This window comes from Copadichromis virginalis, linkage group LG5, assembly GCF_057382275.1.
Source record: "Copadichromis virginalis isolate Kocher_CV1m ecotype Utaka linkage group LG5, C_Virginalis_male_GT1.1, whole genome shotgun sequence".
NCBI classification, from domain to species: domain Eukaryota; kingdom Metazoa; phylum Chordata; class Actinopteri; order Cichliformes; family Cichlidae; genus Copadichromis; species Copadichromis virginalis.
In genome coordinates this window covers 9,785,071-9,799,897 of record NC_140622.1, presented here as the reverse complement: position 1 = coordinate 9,799,897, position 14,827 = coordinate 9,785,071, and positions in this window count along the sequence as shown.

Below are 14,827 nucleotides of genomic sequence, written 5' to 3'. Positions count from 1 at the left end.
GCTAATCATCTGATTCCGGTGTCTTGATCCATGGTGAGATCTAAACTCTGCAGGACACCGGCCCTTGAGGCCTGGAGCTCCCCCACCCCTGCTGTAGGGTCTTTTCCCTACAATATAAAGTGCCTTGAGGCAAATGTTGTTCAGAATGTGTTTATACTTAAGATCAAAAAACAAAACAATTGTTTTTATACATAATATAAAAACACTTGATCAGACGTGTGGCCCTCGAACTAAAATGAGTGATGCACATGGATGCCTGGTTTTACAGTAGTTTCTGATTTGGAAATAATTTTCGTACCCTGGTTTTTCCTAGCCATACAAAGTTCTGCTGTACTCTAATTCTGCATCACACACACAATGGCATACCATAGTTCTAACACTAAAGGTAGGTGGATCAGTCCAGATGTTGATAGTTGGTTCCAACGGTGGTATTTGTATCAGATCGATACTTTCGTTCTGTCCTCTTATTTTATTTATAGCCTATATCACATTTAAACAACACAATGATCCAAACTGCTTTGGATCAGAACCCAGTTTTCAAAATATGTGGAAAGCTGAAAGGTGTGTTTTGTTGCGTTAACTAATTATTGAGGAAAGTCAAATTCATAAATCACAGCACACTCTCTCTACATAAGCTGCAATACTGGCCCTGTATTTACTTTGTATCAGATCAATACTAACTAAAGTATTACACAGCACTACTTAGTATTAAAGATAGTCATGTAATGATAACTTATGTAAATTCATCAGAACAAACGAGAAGAAAAAATCAAAATTGTTGTTTACCCTGCATTGTGACACAACTCTGTTCCCATTATTGCATGTTGACTGATGCAATTCAGCCTCAACACAGGCTGCACATGCAATAACATGCTGGGATCATGAAAAACAGCTGGTGCTAAGAACTTTAACAGAGCTTCTAATCCTTTTATGAGCCGAGGTAAAACGTGCCACGTAGCCTGCATGACAACAGCCTGTAATGAAATGCAGCTGTTCTGTTCCTCCAGCAGTTGCTTTGTTAGGTTTATTCCTCCGTTACATGCGCAGCGGTCGACTTTAATGTCCAGCTTTGATGCCATCATGCGCACATGGTGTACGAAGTGTAGTTTGTAGTTCTGTTAGGTTCCTCATAGGCCAAGTACAAGAATCATGTTTTCTGTTCACAGGTGTACCCTTCCTCTTTGCCCTGTGAGAGCAGGGACAGACTCCTGCCCCCACTGTAACGCTGAATTGGATAATGATGTTAAAAAATGGATGGAATTTTTCATTTTACATAAAAGAGGAAAAAAACATGATCTGTTTGACTTTGGAGATATTAAAGACATGTTTTCTGTTAAAGCTCACAAGCATTTCTGGGCCTATGGCTACAATGGAAATATAAAAAGGAGTAAACCTTTGACTTTTAAATAAAGATGACCTTTCACCTCTCTTTCTTCGGTAAACCCATAAGAATAAGAGATGCTTCTGCCTGTATGTCCATATTATCATCTTTTGCCGCTGCCTTCACTGCTGAAATTTACCCAGGCTCACAGAGGAAATAAAGAGCGGACTGCATTAATCTGTGCAGCTCTGATTAAACGGTGGGCTTTGAAGACTAGTCTCCAGGGAGACAAATGCCAGATCCGGAGGGATATTAAACACAGCTTTGACCCAAGATGATTTTTAATCTGACCCGAGATTCATGAATGGCAGGTGCTGTCCACAGAGGAAGATGGCAGTTTTCATAGGTTTTGTGGTTTTCATAACTACTCTTTAGTGCATATGTTATTCTCATAGACTGTATATAAATGTTGGAATAACCACCGTCATGTAACCCATTGGTTGTTGACAGTTTGAAACATCAATGTCAGCATTTTAAGATCTGCCGTTATGAGTTTTGGAGCTAAAAGTGAGACTGGAGCCTTTTATTGTTAGCAAATGCTGGTATTAGCAAATTGCATCAGTATTTATCTGGTAATTAATGTTAAGCAACACACTAATAAAATACTTGAACTTTACTCACCCCAAATGGCAACCTGCCCTTGAGCTCAGATATTAAAGGAATCAGTTACCATGTTAAATTTCATGACAGTACAGAAAAATACAAAACAAGTACGGTTGCCAGCAGGAAGCGTCTTCTCTCCAGAGAATTTGGTCGCATGGTTTAAGCTTGCAAACTTGCATCTGAACAAGCCACAAGACCTCTGGAACAATACTGTCCGACCGTTGAGACTGAAGTGAAGCTGTTTGGTCATAATGAACAGCATCACATTTAGGATAAAGCAAAAGCATATCAACACAAAGACCTCATACCAACTGTCCTGCACGGTGGCGGAGGCCTGATGATTTGGGTTCATTTACTTGGGCGACTTGCAGTCATCGACTCAAACAAGAACTCCTCTGTATAACAAAGTATTCAAGTCAAATGTGAGGCCAAAAAACGATGAATGAAGGTATAGCAGTCCAGCCCTTACTCTCAAATACTAGTGCTTCTACAGGCTATTGATTCATTTTATATGAATCACAAAGCCCCTGTAAAAACTTTGTCTCACATAATCAGCAATAATAGTCATAATAACAACAATAGTAGTAGTATTACCATTAGTGTTAGCATTATTTAAACTGCTGGAATAAAAGAAAAGAAAACACCTTTCAGATAAAAAATATATATTTCGAAACCCTTCGCATGGTGTAAATTGTCTCACTGCCGGCAGACTTGTTGTTAGCAAGTAATTATAAGAGTTTATGTAGAGGTTGGAGTGATAGGTGGAGCGAATAAAGTGGAGCCTTTGATCAAACTCCTCAGTAAAATAACTATGAAATTAAAATCCAACCCACTCTGCACCCCACTGGGGATTGGGGGTGTCTTTGGAAGTTTTTGTCAAATCATAATCGTTCCCTTGAGTCGTCATGTTAAGTGGAAGGAGTTCAGCGTTGGATACAGTCAGCGACAGAGACAGGATTAAAAGAAGAAATATACCGAGTCTTTTGAAAGTCATTATAACAGATTGGAGCATGCGAGTGGCTCAATAGGATTGAAAGTTCACAGATGGAGCAGCAGCAGTGTCAGCATCACTACGTCCTTCCTGACCAGTAAGAGACCGGCAGACGCAATCTCCGTCTCATCCAATAGAGGGTACTGTTTAGTTTCGCAGGCAGACCAAACATGCTTATATCCTCCTCTAAGATCAGAATGCAGCCCAGGTTTTCTTTCTCCCCCTCCTCCCCCTCGTCCTCTCGCTGCTGCTGCTCATGGTGACATAGTCAGTATGCCTCCTAATACACTGCCTTGAATCATCATGACCCCTTTCAGTTCCATCCAGTGCTGTCCGCACAATGAACCCTCGCCCGTCTAATTTTCTTTCTGTGGGTGCTCAGTCTGCGATTGCTTGTGAATGAAGATGACACAGCTGTCTTTTTCTTCACCGTCTAACAGCCAGACAGCGTGTTTGCTGCCTCCTTCTACCGATGCATTTATCACGCCTGTTTGAGAACCGCATCAGATCAACTCCCATGTGTTGATAGCAGCATATGCAAATATTTTATTTGCATATGCTGCTTGTAGCTAGTTCGGTGTCTTTTTGACTTTCTGTAAACAGTTAGTGTAGATTTTCTGGTCTGCAGGTTGGTGTCAATGTCAGGTTGCATTATTTGATGCACAGCAGGGTTTAACATTCTGAACCCCTCTGTCAAAACGGCATGCAGCAGCAGTGGTGGGACTCTGTTCAGTGTGTTGGCAGACTAGACAAGTCGCTGGGGAAAAAAAACATAAAGTCTCTCCGTATTTCAAGAACACGAGGCGTATCTAAAAATGGATTTGGTTCAACCACAGGAGGCCTCCAGACAGACTTCACAAGAAGCGCTTAGCAAAGTGCAGACACTGAGAAATACTATGTAATGTCCTGAATGGGTGTGCTGAAAAAGGTAGGGATTGATGCCCAGACTGGGGGTTTTTGCGGAGTGGAGTTTTATGCAACTCCTCGTGGAGGCGGTGCACTCTGAGGGCACCATCCTCAGGTGGCTGCTGTTTGAATTTCCACTTTGCTGTCAGAATGGCATCATCACAAAGCGACAGTATATGGGGTTAATGCTTTGATCTAGCCAGTCTATTTGTGTCAGCGCCTTTCAGCATCATCCTTCTGATCGGCTTCAAGTCCTGTCAAGAACGCCAAGGCAGGAAATTGTAGGACATTACACATTATGTGAAGTGGTGACATTTATGGCTGGTGATAAAATGCTGGCAGTGAGCCTGGCTGGGGAAAATCAGGTCAGTGTTAAAAAAGAGATTGTCGATTTGACTCGTACTGAAGCGCTTAACCTTATGTTTGAAAGCTGTGCGTCTTAGTCCCATAGACACTGCAATATTGAGAAATATTGAGCAACAATGATGCAGCTTCGCAAATCTTTTATGTAACACTTGAAACAGTCTGAAGGCCTGTGCCTGACGACCTGAGCTGTCTTCTACAATATTTGATAAGCAGTCCAGAGAGGCACTGCAGAGTAAGGTCACATGGGGTGTTACTGGCAAAAAGTCATAGAAACAAAACTGAAAACAATTTGTTGAAGAAAACTTGGGCCACTTGTTTAACTAAAGGGCGCCCTGGAGTGGCACAACCCCACAAAAAGACAGAAACATGGTGTGATGTATGGATGGTAAACCTTTCATGGGAAAAACGTTGGTCGTACACTGCAAGCTCACGAGAAGTCTACATAGAGGGGGCAACCCCCAAAACAGGAGTGGTTTTACAAGTGAAGGCCACTGACATGTCTTTGAATTCTGCCCTCTAAAGGTCAATCATTTTATTTTCTATTTGTTTGTTCCTAACACATTACTTAGTCTGTATATCAGTATATATATCCAGCATGACGTTTTTTCCTCATTCAGAGTGGATGTTTTCAAAGTTTTCCTTCACTTGCAACCAGGCTGTATTTTGTTAGCGCCATAACTACAAATCTATAATTTGCTTCCGTGCAACCACCATATTTGCTATGGGGCACCCATGTCTTATATGCATGTTTATAGAAGTGGAGGTCTGCCCACAATTAAAATCATCATCTAGGATGTGCTACATCCTGGTTAGATGGACATAGATAGAATTTTATGATTTTCTTATGACCCTGATGGGTTCTCGGTCCAATCTGTAGCACTTCAGCTAAGATGCCACCAGCTGACATCCAGTTCTTTACCTTAAAAAAGCATCACGGGCCATCCAGTGTAATAGAAAAAAGTTTCCTTGATAGCCTTTCTGCATGTGACACTCCTATGAAGTACACTTACTGACTTTACTCACCATGCTGGCAGCATAGGGCCTGCCTGCTTCCCTGAGCCACTCAGCCTAATGGCACTGGAGGGTCTTGTTTATAACAGTCCCGTGCTTTTAGAGGCCATTTCCAGAGATGCGACCTGCTCTTTGCGCCGGGTTGTAAAAAGTGTGAATGGGAGACTAATAAAGGTGCAATTATAGCGATTGTGTGTGTGTATGCGATGATACTGCCTCTGAGTGGGTCTGTGCATGTGTGCGTCCTGTGGCTGAGGAGGCAGGTTGCCTGGATGCTTTATGAGGATGATAATGGATTGTTTGGCCACAGTGAAGAGGCACATGGGAGAGGATCTGCCTGAGATACCTGTCCATGCAAAAAAACAGACATATAGTAATTATTCTAATGGCCAAAAGCAAAAATAAGCAACAAACTGAGTGCGCGCTTCACTTCAGCTCTGAAAAATAAATACATTCAGCATTTCTCTGTCTGAAGCCTTCAAAAACAGCTAAATAACACAAGCTCCTCTGTTGTGGCCACTTAAGCTTTATTGATTTAAGCTTCAGCTGGAAGAACATAAAGTTGAAATGTAGCTTGAGAGAACATGCTATGCATGGCTGAAAACTGCTGCTGTGGGAGGCCAGAAAAAAACAAAAATCCCGTGCCACAAGCAGCGTGCTTTCAACACAAGAATAGATCTCCTGTCACTATTTTAAATCAACAGGCAGGACTCACTGAGCTTGCTGGAAAGGTCTAGAGAGCTGCATTCTAACGTGTACGGGACATGAATTACTGAGACATGGCATATACATTATAAATGAATGCACAAGATGGAGGGTGCAAATATTAAAAGAATCAAACCTTTCTAAAGATGTGAACTTCAGGTTTACCTCATGCTTTCAGAGGAGATTAATAAAAGCTAACGGCCTATATAAGCAAACCACACACACACACACACACACACACACACACACACACACACACTTTTCTCTTTTTAGCTTATTTTCTGTTTGAGGTTGAATTTAAAATGTAAACTCAACAGTCTGAATTTAAAGTGATGTCTCGTCTCTCAATAACCACTCGTACCATGCTGAAATTCTTACTTGTTTTATTGCAGTGCTTCTTAATGTGGGAGGGGAAATGCTTTGAAAATGAAGAACAGATTAATTTTATTTTTTCCCGCCATTTCATTTAGTACAGTGGCGCTGTTGGTTTAGCTCGCAGATGTGCAGAATCAAAGCCAAATGCTAGCATAGTTCCTAAGAGAACAAAAACAACAGTGTTTAACGATGGAGAGTGGGGTGGATTTTAATTCCATCATTATTTCATCAATCATTTTGGGAGTTTGGAATATTTAAGGCTTTGTTTTTTCAAAGCTGTATGGTACTTGTGACTAAATTGTCTTTTGGCAAGACAAAGTTACTGTATCTGTGGACTCCTTCAAAGTGCACTTTCTGAACTGACCTGATCAAACAATGTTATTTGACATAACAAGACTGAAATTCTAAAGGCTTGCTAACAGCCTCTACGTGGCAAGACTGTGACACTGGAGTATTGGGGGTCTACTTTTCTACTTTTTAGTACAATAGACAGTGAAGTGGTTACACATCGATACCTACCCTGCTGAGCAATAGTTTGTACAGGGACAAACGTTTAGACAAACCTCCACCTGTAACCTGCATCAAACTGCTCGACCCAGGAGTAATATGAGGGCAGCTAGCTTAGCTAGCTTCATGAATAGCTGTTAGCTTAGCTAGCTTCATGAATAGCTGTTAGCTTAGCTAGTTTCATGAATCAGATTTGCTAATTTCTATTTCAGGGGCCGTAGCACTGCAAAGAATGTTAGTTCTTTGTAGAATTTTAGGAGGGTCGTATCTGAAGCTTTATAGCGCTCAAGAATAGCTGTTTAAATTAAATTTGGTTTTAAGGAAAATTGACAAAAATGAAAAAGAGTTTGCTGACTTTTGATAAATGCTTTTAGTTGTTTTTTTGGGTTTATTAGGGTTAGATGAAACTTTAAAGCCTCGGTGTCAAGTACAGAACTGCAGGGAGGTGGAACTGAGGCTAATTAGCTAGGTCAAGTTAAAAAAAAATACACTTACTGGCATCTCTAAACCTCACTAATTTGCACGTTCTTCCTTTTTTTCTTATCATTCAGGGCTAATCAGGTGTTCACCACCTGATGGCGAAAATGGCAAAAATGTCAACATTTCTCTATTGCAAATATAACTATTCCTAACTTCCTAACTATCACACAAAGTTTTTTGAACATCTAGAATGGAGTGGGGAGCATTAACACTTTAGTCACTGGACATTATACCCGCTTGTCCCCCATATAACATCAAGAACCACTGAAGAAGCTCCAGGGTCATGAAGAACCCCGGAGCTGCTGATGAATGATCTTGCATTTGTTACTACAATGTGCATGAAGATGATATCAGTAATGTTAGTGGGTGGTAGAAGAAAAACACAAGTAGAGATTCTCTAACAAGTATGACTCAGGCAATGATCAAAAGCTCTGATTCCTTCCAAAGCCAAAACCTCACTGGCTGAGCCTGCAAACATCAGGCCCTGCTCAGGGGTGAGATGAGTCCTTCGGATCCAGTGGGTAATGTGGTGGACAGCTCGTCTTTCCCGTTCTTTCTCTTGATCCTTGCTCTTTTGCCGCCATCCTGTTGACCGAAGCCTATAATTTGGAATGTGTATAATGGATAAATTAGCTGTCAACCAATAAATCTGCAGAAAAGGGAGCCACAGAGGTTCATGCGATCTGACCCAGGAAACTGTGTGGAGAGAATAGTTTAGCGGCTGTGGGAGGACGGGCTGCAGTGAGTTACGGCTCTGCCGGGCCATAAACAAAACACAGGAAAAGGGGCCTTTGAAGCTAACAAGACCACGCAAGGGTCAAAAACGTACTCAGAGGAATTTAATGTGTCTTTAGTATTCAAAGAGTTGGCCCACATTTCGTATTCATTCAAAGGACAGAAGAGGAAAGGCTGTTAGATGGAAAGCAAAGATACATTTCACATTATAAAGCTCTCATTTGGCCAAAAGCTATAATACAGTGTTTCATTCTAAGTTCTGAATTTTTTCTTAAATGAAGAAATTATATTTCTAGGTTCATTGGCAACCCCTGATAGTAGATGTCACTTCTGAAAGTCAGTCCTGTTTCTGCCGGCCGTCTGTCTAATTAAAGAGAAGATTAGGTGGCACACCGGCTTTAGCAGACAGGGAACTTGCTGCCTTATTGCCCGTCCTGACCTTTTAGCAAAAGTGCAAAGAAATGACTTGAAGACAGAAGCAGGAGCAGCAGGCAGTGATGGTGCCACGGTGCAGCTGTATCAAACCCCGGTGAAGGTTTCTTAGAGTTAATTAAGAACCTTTCAAAATATTCTTCCTTCCCTCTTTGACTCAAACCATACAACTTACTTTTTATCTTTTCCTGTTTCTCTGCGAGTCTCTTGACAGCCCTGTCTTGCTGCTGGATTTTTATATAAGAATCCAGGGTTTTGCAAAATATTGCCTTCCATTCTCGTCAGCCTCTTTGACTTACTGTGTGAGTAAGTTAGTTTTCATTCCAAGCATGTAAAATTTATGGCTTTAAGTAATAGCAAGAGGATCTGTCACTCCTAAATCGTTACATATGAACACTTGTTAATATATTTGTTTTTGGTAACACATTGGGTTAGTGTTATCTTTCCACATCCACTCTTCGTGCTGAGAAAGGAGCATATTTCAACCCAAACCACAATGTTTTCCTAAAGCTAACCAAGTAAAGTAAGAATTTGTTGAGGATTTTATACTAAACTAACATAATTTATATGTACAGACTTGGATGAAATTCCTTTGTCTTCACTGATGAATGCCTGGAGTCTGGAACCCATGGACATCCCAAAATGCTCCGTTTTCCATCCCTTGAGATGACCTGCTAAGGCTATAGCCACCTTCAGTTGCTATTTGTTTATGGGACTTTCTGCATTGATTTTTGTCTTCAGTAGCTGGAAAGCATGCTGTACTGGGTTGAGATCAGGCGTCTGATTTGGTCATTGAAGAAAACCCATTTGTTTGCCTTGAGAAACTCCAGGTTGCTTTTACAGATTGCTTTGAATCAATATCCATCTACACTGTGACGCTGTGGCTGATCTGTTCTGCAGCATTTGGCTGAATCTGAGCAGAGTATAACTCTGTATACATCAGAATTCATCCTTCGATCTGTGTCATCCAGTTCCATGCAGCCATACATGACCAGTCCATAATAGTTTATTAACACCATGTTTGACAGATCATGTGTTGGGCCGTGAGTTGTTCCTTTCCTTTTCTACACATTTTCCCATCATTCTGGTACAAGATGACCTTGGTTTCATCCCTCCAAAGTATTTTTTTCATGACTGGATGGATTTGGTTTTCTGGCTAGATCTGATCTTATTTCCTAATCTTGAGTGTAACCAGCAGTTTGCAACTTGTTGCTCTTTTTAAGAAAGTACAACATTGCTGATTTGGCCACTTCTAACATTTTTGCTGTCTCTTTAGTAGGTTTATATTTTATTGTCTTATATTTTCAGTCTCAATACAGAGACAATTCCTTAGGTTTTCGTATGTAAAATAACACAAATTCAACAATTTGAACCAACTCCAGATTTATTATCTGCCCAGTTTGCCACTGAATGATGAGGGAGCTGGTCTCACCTGACCATGGAACTGCTTCTCTGTCAATTATCCAGGTCCCTTTGAGCCTCTAAAAGTGGGGGACTGCGATTCTTACTGCAGTGCTTTTCAACAGAGGTGGGTGGATCAATAAAACAAATATAGATAGATAATAAAATATAGATATGCATAGATAGGTTTATACTTTTTGTATGAACTTTTAGACACATTCTTTTGAACAAAACGAACATTTTATGTCACTTTAATGTAAATTTATTTTTTAAAGTCACATAATAAGAGATAAACCAATGATTACACTGGGAATAGATGATGTTTCTTCCAAATTCCCTACAAATGTCATTAGCATGGAGAACAAAAAGTGCATGTGTGTGTGGGAGTGATGGGGCGACTCACCTCACAGCTAGAAAATCCCGGGTTCAAAGAGCAGTTTGTGGGTTTTCTCTGGGTGCTCCAGTTTGTTAGGTTAATTGGTGATTCTAAATTGGCCATCAGTGTGGTTGTGAGCGTAAATGTTTGCCTATTTGCGTTTCCCCCGCAATGGATCGGCAACCTCTCCAGGGCGTCTTATAATTCAGTTTAATGAACTCATTATGAATTAACTTCACGTCTATGTTTGTAGTTAATAAAATGTAGGTGTTACTGCTTTGTGAGCACACATTCTAACATCCGTTCCCATATTTCAGTTCAGTTCCATTCAGTTTTATTCATATAGCGCCAGATCACAACAACGCTGACCTCAAAGCACTTTATATTGTAAAGTAAAGACCCTACACCATTACAGAGAAAACACAAGAATCAGACAGCTCTCTATGGCCAAGCTCTTGGCAACAGTGGGAAGGAAAAACTCCCTTTTATCCAGAACCAGCCTCGGGGAGGGGGATGCATCTGCTGCCACCGGTTAGGGGTGAGGGGGGCAGGATACACTGTGGAAAAGAGCTCGAAATCAAACTGTCAGGTTCCTGGATGCTGTCTGAGCTCATATCCTGAGGAGGTAAATGACATACATCCTTGTGGATTTTATTATTCTTTTTATGTACCCGATCACTGTCCACCGTATGGAGAGTGATTCATCTCTCCTGACTGTCTCATACTGCATGATTTCACAGCAGATGCGTTGAAGTGATAAAATGCATTTAAAAGCAACACACAAACACATGTCATTCGCAATTCCCCAGCTCACTCAGAAAAATTATGGTTATAGTTTTTACACAGAAAAACATCCACTTCTGTGTGCGTTCTTCTTATTTTTGGCTTCCGGGACCTGTCTAAAAAACTACATATGAGTTAATGGTAAAACAGGTCATTCCGTCAAAGTACATAGTAGCAATAACTAAAAAAGAACCCACATGAAACCATAAATCCACTTTTCTTAATATCTACCAGGGTTAGCGCGGTAGTCTTAATGATCAGTCATGCAAGTCAAGGTCAGAACAATCGCTCTCAATACGGATGCCTACTTATTAATTTAAAAGAAAAGCACCAAAAAATTTTGCTGGGCTCCAGTTTCACATCTGCAGTACTTTTGGGGTTTTAGTTTTAAGTTTTATTGTGAAAAATCAAAGTCCCAGAGGGCACGATTCGACAATTGAGCGTTCCCTTTTTTCCACTGATGTTGAGACACAAACATGTGGTTCAGCGATTCTTCCTGTTTATCCAGCAGCTTGTTCTCTTTAATCCAACATGTGCAAACACAGTCTCAGCACATGCTGAACTCGCTGGAGCGATGCCGTGCCTCCGAGGATCGTCACACCGAGCAAAAAGATGGAAAAAGTTGGCCATGTTAATGTAGGTCAAGTACATGGTTTTTGTGTGTGTGTTCTTTTTTGGCAAGACGTGAATGAGATGAATTCTATTGTTATGTGTCAAATCTCATATAGAGGCAGTATCAGTCTGCTTGTAAATATTGGCAAGCTGAGGTGGAGTTTCCAGACTTATCGAGCAGGTATGACCATTTTCGTCTCCATAGTGAGACAGCATTGGGATCGGCAGCGCTCGCAGGAAGCAGAGGAGCCGCCTCCTTATCAGTTAATGGGTAAGTGCACTGGAATGTCGGCCTCTTCTCCACGCTGACATTTAAACTGATGAGTCCCTCAGTCCAAGCCAAACACTGGACTGTCAAACCATGTGGGGAGGGGAAGAGCAACACTTTCATCCCAACGATAATAAAAACACATGGAGGTAGCAAAACAGGTACGTGATCAAATAATCTCCAAGGAGTCTGTGATGCTGGTGGTGGGGCAACCCAGAATTGATGCTATATCTTATAGTTTGCCTTGCATGCCACATTGTTATCTCCTATATTAAAAGAGTGTGCATGGAGATTTGTACCCAGACATAAATCAAGAGGCTTGGGTTCGGTCAAGCGTAAAGAGCTTGGAGTCATCAATTATACTCTACCAGACACAGAGGGAGAGGCTGAGCTTGCACCCCTCATTATCATAATCATCCCTCATAAGTGATGCAGACTGAAGAATGGAGACGAGAGAGATTCATGAACTATCCAGACTGACTAATAATACAAACTGAAGACAGCACTGCCAGTTCATAAAGGAATTTTAAGTCAGTCTTTTTGTGATAGGCTACAGAAGGGAGGAACATGTACACCGATAAGGCACAGCATTATGACCGCCTGTCTGCCCGCCCCTTTTTGCTGCCAAAACAACCCTGTAGCTGGCCTCCAAGATGATAGCAGTAAATCCTGTAAGTTGTGAGAGGGGCCTCTATGGATTGGACTCATTCGTCCAGCCCATCCCATCCCACAGAGGCTCGACTTGATTGAGATCTGGGGAATATGGAGGCCAAGTCAACACCTCAGGGTGAACTATCCTGCTGAAAGAGGCCACAACCATCAGGGAGTACCAATGGTAAATAGACTTGTTCCTTTATACTGCTTTTCTACTGTTCTCGAGCATTTCATACAAGCTTCATTCGCCCAATCCCTCCAAGCAATTTTTCTATACCTGAAGTCCTCACACACATTGATGCCTCCAATGAATGCATCAGAGAGCAACTTGTAGTTCAGTATCTTGCCCAAGGATAGTTTGGCGCTACTTTGGAGCTGCCAAGAATTGAACCACCAACCTTTGGTCCTTGTCAAACTTGTTCAAATCCTCACGTCTGCACATTTTTCTTGCTTTTAACATGAGATTTGAGGACAAAATGTTCATTTGCTCCCCCATATATTCCCCCACCTCCACCAACAGGGGTCATGATGTAGAGATAATCGGTATCATTAGGTTGTATCAGTATCACCATGATGTGCATGTTTCTGTTAGCTTGACACACTGACTAAGCAGGGTTTGGCAGGACGTACTATGGGGTATATATGAAGTTTTGGAGCTTGACGAATATTTGATCCCCTAACAAAAAGAAGATATTACAACCTTTGTTTGCAGTTTTGAGCACTCTTTTATACATATTTGTTAAATCTCTTGGGACCAGCACAACAAGCTGAATGTTTGCATATCTAAACCCAAATGGAAGAAATTTCTTTAAGTTATTGTTTAGATGAAGTCTCCTCCAGCTGCTTTGACTGTGCCAGAGGTGTCATAGCTTTGGAAGAAACAGTGGCGAAAACACATACTCAGTATTTTTTCTAAATCATGTAGTCTACGTTCATCAGACAAGACTGTATGTTTATTAGATACTTGCTGCACAAAACAGCTTACAACTGAATAAATATCTACATTTTAACAAAGCGAACAGAGTTCAAATGGCAGGAAAATGGGCTCTAGTATTCACTTTCAGACCCTACACAATAATTAATTGACCTGCTAAAGTAAAAATATCTACATATTGAATGTCCAAACCCTCAAATTGATCAGTCTTTAAATGGACTCATCTGTGAGTAAACACGTTAAATGCATGTTACTCCTGCCCTTGTTGTTGTCGTCTCATTAAAAAACAACGGTGCACTGAACAACTAAGGTGACAACAAAGTGGATCAGCAGAGGGTGAGCTGCTTTTGTCCTCGGTAACGAGGCGCTGAGCTGATAATTGAAGGATCATACGGGACTGAGGCGACAAGGTCTCTGTAACAGATGGTAGGAGTCCGGCGCCAGATAAATAAACCATCAGCCCAGCATGGGGACATCACCATAAGACAAAGCTTATTGCCAGCATTACAGACAGCGTGAAACGACCCATCAGATCTGAGCTACGAGCTGATGGACCACTTTTCTTTGGCTGAGGAAAAGATAATGGAGGGAAGCCACTGTGAGATATGTAGAAAAGGCTGTCAGTATGTAAATCTTTGTTGTCAACCTTGAGCCCTGTCAGACTTGGACAGCAGGGATCTCTACTGACTGGACTGTTTTATGTTAATGCCAGCCTGTCATGCTGTTGCCCTACTTCGGTTCTGATATGAAACGCAGACACAGCCAAAACACTTTTTGCCTCAGGACTTCTGCTATCATTACTACTGGCTGGCAGATTAATGGATGCTTCTGTGATACCAGTAAGACTTCATCCTAGATTGAAAAAAAAAAATGTATTCCAAGAGAGGGAGGGTGCCTTTGATACCACATGCTAAAATCAAAAACGTGTTACTCGAGATATTGAAACGGACTAAGCAGCACAGCAAAGAAATCTATTTAAAGTTGGATTTGAACTGAATGAAATTCAGCAGCGTTGCAGCCTGAGAGATCTGATGGATTATTAAGCTCTCCAGCCTAAATGCACTGCTGTGTGCCGTGAAGTTGAAATGTCTCTGATACTCTTTGTATAAACATCAAAATGCTATCACTATCATCGCTAATATCACAAGGAAAAATGTAAATTACAGTTACTGACTAACAGACGCATTGTTCACAAATCATTAACAACTTTAGTGAAATAGCTACTCAAGCTTTTAGGAGCAGATTTGTAGCAACATCACTCTGTACTGGTGAGAAATTAGGTTGGGCTGAGATGTTTTAAATAAAAT